Source organism: Schistocerca cancellata, chromosome 4 (assembly GCF_023864275.1).
Source record: "Schistocerca cancellata isolate TAMUIC-IGC-003103 chromosome 4, iqSchCanc2.1, whole genome shotgun sequence".
NCBI lineage: Eukaryota > Metazoa > Arthropoda > Insecta > Orthoptera > Acrididae > Schistocerca > Schistocerca cancellata.
The window spans coordinates 431,800,876-431,808,935 of NC_064629.1; the positions used below are offsets into that span (position 1 = coordinate 431,800,876).

The following is an 8,060-nucleotide window of genomic DNA, read 5'->3' on the forward strand; positions in this document are numbered from 1 at the left end:
TCCCTAAGCTTACACACTACTTAACCTAAATTATCCTAAGGACAAACACACACACACACCCATGCCCGAAGGAGGACTCGAACCTCCGCCGGGACCAGCCACACAGTCCATGACTGCAGCGGTTGAGACGGTTCGGCTAATCCCGCGCGGCTTAGATGAAAGAGATTAGTGAAAAACTTTATAGGTGGTCAGATTGAAATTATAAAACGAATTACTAATTTAAAATTACTATGTTCTTCTTGCCAACGGCCTTGCCGCAGTGGTAACACCGGTTCCCGTCAGATCACCGAAGTTAAGCGCTGTCGGGGTGGGCTAGCAGTTGGATGGGTGACCATCCGGTCTGCCGAGCTCTGTTGGCAAGCGGGGTACAGTCAGCCCTTGTGAGGCAAACTGAGGAGTTACTTGATTTCCGGTCTCGGAAACTGACATACGGCGTGGTCTGAGGATGACACGGTGACCGGTCGGTGCCGTTGGGCCTTCATGGCCTGTTCGGGAGGAGTTTAGTTTAGTTTATGTTTTTCGTTAAGAAACCTCAATTTTAAAGCTGTACGAAAATGGTAGTATAGCCATCATAGACCTATTGCAGCATGCAGACGTCATCGAAAGTGAGTGAACATCTGTTGTCAGACAACACATGCTTGTAGTTAGAAAATCTTGCAACATTTGCTCCAACAACTGGAGCATGCACTTTGATATTTTCTTTAGTTAGAAGAAAAAAAAAAAAAAGGGAATCGATACTCGAATATCGACGTTTCACAAATGGACATTACGTTCAGCACTATATCTCAAAATATCAGTATTTTTATTTCAGTACTCAAACAGGGTAAAAGTTAACAACAGTAAGTGACGTGACGATGATGATAAGTAGGTGAACCGTTAACTTACAATCGTGTGTAAAATTTAACGACGAAAGTAAAATGGTTCAAATGGCTCTGAGCACTATGGGACTTAACTTCTGAGGTCATCAGTCTCCTAGAAGTTAGAACTACTTAAACCTAACCAACCTAAGGACATCACACACATCCATGCCCGAAGAAGGATTCGAACCTGCGACCGTAGCGGTCACGCGGTTCCAGACTGTAGCGCCCAGAACCGCTCGGCCACCCCGGCCGGCAACGACGAAAGTAACTTTCGCGTGATGTGTCCTGCTAAGTAATATAGCTCGATGAAACTTGGACCGTGCGTAGAAAGAACTACTACAGTACAGTACATTACAGGAGATAACTGAAAGAAATACACAATTAGACGAACAGAAATGGCGCTTTTATTCAAAGACAGTATTTACGCTGACGTCACCGCGATTCATGATGGTCGCTAGATACACTTCTGGCCATTAAAATTGCTACACCAAGAAGAAATGCACGTGATAAACGGGTATTCATTGGACAAATGTATTATACTATAACTGATATGTGACTACATTTTCACGCAATTTGAGTGCATAGATACTGAGAAATCAGTACCTAGAACAACCACCTCTGGGCGTAATAACGGCCTTGATACCCCTGGGCATTGAGTGAAACAGATCTTGGATGGCGTGTACAGGTACAGCTGCCCATGCAGCTTCAACACGATACCACAATTCACCAAGAGTAGTGACTGGCGTATTGTGACGAGCCAGTTGCTCGCCCACCATTGACCAGACGTTTTCAATTGGCGAGACATCTGGAGAATGTGCTGGCCAGAGCAGCATTCGAACATTTTCTGTATCCAGAAAGGCCCGTACAGGACCTGCAACATGCGGTCGGGCATTATCCTGCTGAAATGTAGGGTTTCGCAGGGATCAAATGAAGGGTAGAGGCACGGGTCGTAACCCATCTGAAATGTAACGTCCACTGTTCAAAGTGACGTCAATTCGAACAAGAGGTGACCGAGACGTGTAACCAATGGCACCCCATACCATCACACCGGGTGATACGCCAGTATGGCGATGACGAATACACACTTCCAATGTGCGTTCACCGCGATGTCGCCAAACATGGATGGGACGATCATGATGCTGTAAACAGAACCTGGATTCATTCGAAAAAATGACGTTTTGCCATTCGTGCACCCAGGTTCGTCGTTGAGTACACCATCGCAGGCGCTCCTGTCTGTTATGCCGTATCAAGCGTAACCGCAGCCATGGATTAGATTAGATTAGATTAATACTTGTTCCATAGATCATGAATACGACACTTCGTAAAGATGTGGAACGTGTCAGGTTAATAAAAGATGTCTGTACAAGATATTACATTACACAAAATATTGCATGACACTAATGTTTAAGTTGGGTTTTTTCCTTTAATTTATATCTAAAAATTCAGCCAATGAGTAGATGGAGTTGTCATCTAGAAATTCTTTTAATTTATTTTTAAATGTTGGTTGGCTATCTGTCAGGCTTTTGATGCTGTTTGGTAGGTGACCAAAGACTTTTGTGGCAGCATAATTTACCCCTTTCTGTGCCAAAGTCAGATTTAACCCTGCATAGTGAAGATCATCCTTTCTCCTGGTGTTATAGCTATGCACACTGCTATTACTTTTGAACTGGGTTGGATTATTAACAACAAATTTCATAAGTGAATATATATACTGTGAGGTTACTGTGAGGATCCCTAGATCCTTAAATAGATGTCTGCAGGATGGCCGTGGATGGGCTCCAGCAATTATTCTGATTACACGTTTTTGAGCAATGAATACTTTTCTACTCAACGATGATATGATGCCATACGAAAGCAGTGAATGAAAGTAGGCATAGTAAGCTAATTTACTGAGATTCTTATCACCAAAATTTGCAATAACCCTAATAGCATACGTAGCTCAACTCAGACGTTTCAGCAGACCATCAACGTGTTGCTTCCAGTTTAACCTCTCATCAATGAACACACCTAAAAATTTTGAAAATTCTACCTTAGCTACAGACTTCTGTTCAAAGTCTATATTTATTACTGGAGTTGTTTACTGTACGGAACTGTATATACTGTGATTTATCAAAATTTAAAGAGTCCGTTTGCTGAGAACCACTTAATAATTCTGTGAAAAACATCATTTACAATTACATCACTTAGTTCTTTGTTTTTGGATGTTATTACTGTACTTGTATCATCAGCAAAAAGAACTAACTTTGCATCTTCATCAATGTGGAATGTTAAGTCATTAATGTATATCAAGATCAGTAAAGGACCTAAGACCGAACCCTGTGGGACCCCGTACTTGATAGCCCCCCAGTTTGAGGAATCAGCTGTTGTTTTAACATTACACGAACCACTTATTTCAACTTTCTGCATTCTTCCAGTTAAGTATGAATTAAACCATTTGTGCACTGCCCCCCTCAAACCATAATGATGTAGCTTATCTAAAAGAATTCCATGATTTACACAGTCAAAGGCCTTTGAGAGATCACAAAATACACCAATGGGTGCTGTCCGGTTATTCAGAGCATTTAATATTTGGTCAGTGAAAGCGTATATAGCATTTTCTGTTGAAAAGCCTTTCTGAAAACCAAACTGACATTTTGTTGGTACTTTATTTTTACAAATATGCGAGGCTACTCTTGAATACATTACTTTCTCAAAAATTTTTGATAGAGCTGTCAGAAGAGAGATTGGGTGGTAGTTGTTGACATCTAACGTATCCCCCTTCTTATGCAATGGTTTTACAATGGCATATTTCAGTCTATCGGGGAAAACACCCTGCTCCAAAGAGCTATTACATACGTGGCTGAGAATCCTACTTATCTGTGGGGAACAAGCTTTAAGTACCTTGCTGGAAGGGCCATCAATTCCGTAAGAGCTTTTACTTTTCAGTGAGTTTATTATTTTACTGATTTCAGAGGGAGAGGTTAGTGGAAATACAGTTGTTTCAAACTGCACAGGTATGGCCTCTTCTATTAGTAGCCTTGCCTCTTCTAGTGAATATCTAGATCCTATTTTCTCCACAACACTTAAAAAATGATTATTGAAAATATTTTCAATTTCTGATTGTTTGTTAGTACACTTGTCATTCAGTTTTATGGCACTAAAGTCTTCCTGTGCTCTTGGTTGCCCTGTTTCCCTTTCAATAATATTCCAAATTGCTTTAATTTTATTATCAGAGTTACTGATCTCAGACATGATACACATGCTTCTGGACTTTTAATAACTTTTCTTAGTACCGCACAATAGTTTTTATAATATTGAACAATTTCGGGGTCAGTACTCCCTCTTGCTGTTAGATACAGTTCTCCTTTACGATTGCAAGATATTCTTATTCCTTTAGTTAGCCAAGGTTTTTTTATATGTTTTCTTGGAATTATGTTTAACTATTTTCTTGGGAAAACAATTTTCAAATGCCCTTAAAAATGTATCGTGAAATAAGTTATATTTCAAGTTTGCATCGGGTTCCTTATACACTTTATCCCAGTCTAGCTGCTGTAGGCTTTCCCTAAAGTTTGCAGTATTTACACTCCTGGAAACTGAAATAAGAACACCGTGAATTCATTGTCCCAGGAAGGGGAAACTTTATTGACACATTCCTGGGGTCAGATACATCACATGATCACACTGACAGAACCACAGGCACATAGACACAGGCAACAGAGCATGCACAATGTCGGCACTAGTACAGTGTATATCCACCTTTCGCAGCAATGCAGGCTGCTATTCTCCCATGGAGACGATCGTAGAGATGCTGGATGTAGTCCTGTGGAACGGCTTGCCATGCCATTTCCACCTGGCGCCTCAGTTGGACCAGCGTTCGTGCTGGACGTGCAGACCGCGTGAGACGACGTTTCATCCAGTCCCAAACATGCTCAATGGGGGACAGATCCGGAGATCTTGCTGGCCAGGGTAGTTGACTTACACGTTCTAGAGCACGTTGGGTGGCACGGGATACATGCGGAAGTGCATTGTCCTGTTGGAACAGCAAGTTCCCTTGCCGGTCTAGGAATGGTAGAACGATGGGTTCGACGACGGTTTGGATGTACCGTGCACTATTCAGTGTCCTCTCGACGATCACCGGTGGTGTACGGCCAGTGTAGGAGATCGCTCCCCACACCATGATGCCGGGTGTTGGCCCTGTGTGCCTCGGTCGTATGCAGTCCTGATTGTGGCGCTCACCTGCACGGCGCCAAACACGCATACGACCATCATTGGCACCAAGGCAGAAGATACTCTCATCGCTGAAGACGACACGTCTCCATTCGTCCCTCCATTCACTCCTGTCGCGACACCACTGGAGGCGGGCTGCACGATGTTGGGGCGTGAGCGGAAGACGGCCTAACGGTGTGCGGGACCGTAGCCCAGCTTCATGGAGACGGTTGCGAATGGTCCTCGCCGATACCCCAGGAGCAACAGTGTCCCTAATTTGCTGGGAAGTGGCGGTGCGGTCCCCTACGGCACTGCGTAGGATCCTACGGTCTTGGCGTGCATCCGTGCGTCGCTGCGGTTCGGTCCCAGGTCGACGGGCACATGCACCTTCCGCCAACCACTGGCGACAACATCGATGTACTGTGGAGACCTCACGCCCCACGTGTTGAGCAATTCGGCGGTACGTCCACCCGGCCTCCCGCATGCCCACTATACGCCCTCGCTCAAAGTCCGTCAACTGCACATACGGTTCACGTCCACGCTGTCGCGGCATGCTACCAGTGTTAAAGACTGCGATGGAGCTCCGTATGCCACGGCAAACTGGCTGACACTGACGGCGGCGGTGCACAAATGCTGCGCAGCTAGCGCCATTCGACGGCCAACACCGCGGGTACTGGTGTGTCCGCTGTGCCGTGCGTGTGATCATTGCTTGTACAGCCCTCTCGCAGTGTCCGGAGCAAGTATGGTGGGTCTGACACACCGGTGTCATTGTGTTCTTTTTTCCATTTCCAGGAGTGTATATTGTTAATTGAACGCACTGCTTTGAAATTCTGATTTGATATACTGCATGGAGCTATGTCATGTACTGTAACTAGCTGTGCACCACGATCTGAAAGACCATTCTTAACAGGATAAGCATTTATGTCCTTAAACTTATCTTGGTCTATAAAAAAGTTATCTATCAATGTCCTGCTGTTCTTTGTTATCCGAGTAGGAAAATCAATGACGGAGCTCAAATAGAAAGAATTAAGTAATACTACAAGGTCATTCTTCCTATTACACTCTTTCAGGGAATCAACATATAAATCCCCACAAATGGTGGTCTCCGAGCTGATAGTCCATGCTGCTGCAAACGTCGTCAAACTGTTCGTGCAGATGGTAGTTGTCTTGCAAACGTCCCCATCTGTTGACTCAGGGATCGAGACGTGACTGCACGATCCGTTACAGCCATGCGGATAAGATGCCTGTCATCTCGACTGCTAGTGATACGAGGCCATTGGGATCCAGCACGGCGTTCTGTACTACCCTCCTGAACCCACCGATTCCATATTCTGCTAACAGTCATTGGATCTCGACCAATACGAGCAGCAATGTCGCGACACGATAAACCGCAATCGCGATAGGCTTCAATCCGACCTTTATCAAAGTTGGAAACGTGATGGTACGCATTTTTCCTCCTTACACGAGGCATCACAACAACGTTTCACCAGGCAACGCCAGTCAACTGCTGTTAGTGTATGAGAAATCGGTTGGAAACTTCCCTCATGTCAGCAAGTTGTAGGTGTCGCCACCGGCGCCAACCTTGTGCGAATGCTCCGAAAAGCTAATCATTTGCATATCACAGCATCTTCTTCCTGTCGGTTAAATTTCGCGTCTGCTGCACGTCATCTTCGTGGTGCAGCAATTTTAATGGCCAGCAGTGTACGTAGATCTGGTGAGCCCTGTCTCGTAGAGTGCATTCGTCCAAGACACACTGGTCCCACCCTAGGCCTTATGGTCTGGAGTGCGACAAACTACAACTGTCGTTCATCTTTGGTGTTTCTGGATGGAGCACTAACCAGTGCTCGGTATGTGCAGAATGTTGTTAGACCCGTCCTTTTGCCGTTCTTGCAACAGGAAGGTGATGCGTTGTTCCAACAGGATAATACTCGCCCACACACTGCCCGTGAAACTCAACGTGTTCTGCAAAACGTGCAGCGATTTCCCTGGGCAGCACGACCTCCGGACTTGTTTCCTAATGAGCAAGTGTGGGATATGATGGGACGAGAAGTGACTCGTGTCACTTGTCAACCAACAGCTCTTACAAAATTACGTCGAGCAGGCGTGGAATAGCGTATCCCAGAACAGTATTCGCCACATATACGATCGACTGGACGCTAGAGTCACTGCCTGCATTGTCGCCTGTGGAGGTTACAACACATACTGATATGGGCGTTTCAGCATGGGTCGATACCTGGTATCTTTGAACCGCTTGTGCTATTGATTTGTAAATGTAATCATTTCATGTACTCCATATGCACTGTAGCAACAGTAAATCTTGAGTGAACTGGAAGCCTCTAAACGGGAGTACTAAATTTTTTTCCGGTAGCGTATTTGTTCAACATATTCCAATCTCTGCCTACGACTACAATTTTTACCCTCTGCAGCTCTGTATACTTGATGTAAACAAACTTCTCTCTTTCGAAAATGTTTTGACTGCAACTGCCAGTCTACATTTTGTATCCACTCTGCTTGCGCCATCATCAGTCATTTTGCTGTCGAGCACAATCATGTGCCAAGACGAGCATTTGCCATTTTCGGTACAAAACATGGTATAACTTCAGATCGAATAAAGCCTTCTCAAATGAAAAACACAAATATTGTTCTCGTATAACTATCTACCCGTTTGATGTGTCGCAAGAACCCATTTTCCATCTGAAAATTACCAGTTGCATCCCAGATGGTGACTTACAAAACGGCCGCGATGTTGGTAACATATCCTCATAGATTTTCACCCTCTTCTACCTCATGCTGTTCGGCTTTAAACATCTGTTTATACGCCTGTTTTTGTTTTAGCAGGGTGATTTCATTGCTGTAGACGGCCTAGTATAGTAAAGCACTGTGGTGTTCAAACAAACTATCGCAAGTGGAGCAAGTAAGACTTTCTCCACTCCTTTGTGTCAGGTGAATAGCCGGGCCATCGCAAACGCGTTGCCAACATTTGCGGCAGGAAACCAGAGGCCTCTCGTGCTAGGC

At 44.7% G+C, this 8,060-nt stretch overlaps 1 pseudogene; it reads left to right on the top strand.

Moving 5' to 3' along the window:
• The first annotated feature begins 241 nt into the window (after positions 1-241).
• Positions 242-359, top strand: LOC126185838 (5S ribosomal RNA; annotated as a pseudogene).
• The last annotated feature ends 7,701 nt before the right edge of the window (positions 360-8,060 follow it).